This window comes from Pteropus alecto, unplaced genomic scaffold (genome assembly GCF_000325575.1).
Source record: "Pteropus alecto unplaced genomic scaffold, ASM32557v1 scaffold75, whole genome shotgun sequence".
Classification (NCBI taxonomy): Eukaryota; Metazoa; Chordata; class Mammalia; order Chiroptera; family Pteropodidae; genus Pteropus; species Pteropus alecto.
The window spans coordinates 827,113-827,614 of record NW_006440638.1 but is presented as its reverse complement, the minus strand read 5'-3'; the positions used below and the strand labels follow the sequence as shown (position 1 = coordinate 827,614).

The 502-nt window shown below is 45.6% G+C and overlaps 1 pseudogene; it reads left to right on the top strand.

Moving 5' to 3' along the window:
- Nucleotides 1-52: 52 nt before the first annotated feature.
- Nucleotides 53-171, top strand: LOC112484514 (annotated as a pseudogene).
- Nucleotides 172-502: the final 331 nt, after the last annotated feature.

Genomic DNA, 502 nt, shown 5'->3' with positions numbered 1-502 from the left:
TCACTTGGAAAAGTCCATTTTTTGGTCCAGCAGAGTCTTTAAATATCAGCTAGTCCACGGCCATGCCGCCCTGAACAAGCCCAATCCCATCTGATCTTGGAAGCCAAGCAGGGTTGGGCCTGGTTAGTACTTGGATAGAAGACTACCTAGGAAGACCAGGTGCTATAGGCGTAAGAAATAAAATATAAGGGATTATAAACTAACAAGGTCCTTGCAATCTGTGAGGTCAACCAAGTATTGCCTCTCCTGAAAAAAAAAAAAATAGCAAACAGCATAACCCCCTTCATTTCATAGCCTACGAAACAGAAGCCCAGGGACTTTAAATGCCTCGTTTGAGGTCTCAGAGTGCAGCAGGCAAGAACCTACGCCTGCGGTTTTTTTCTGCTACATTGGACTGCTGCTGGGATTTGCTGCAAACTCTCAGATTGCTTCTTAATTGGAGTTTCCAGCTTCATTAGCTGCTTCCTGAGCAGCACGAGCTCCCTGGCTAGAATTCTCAGTC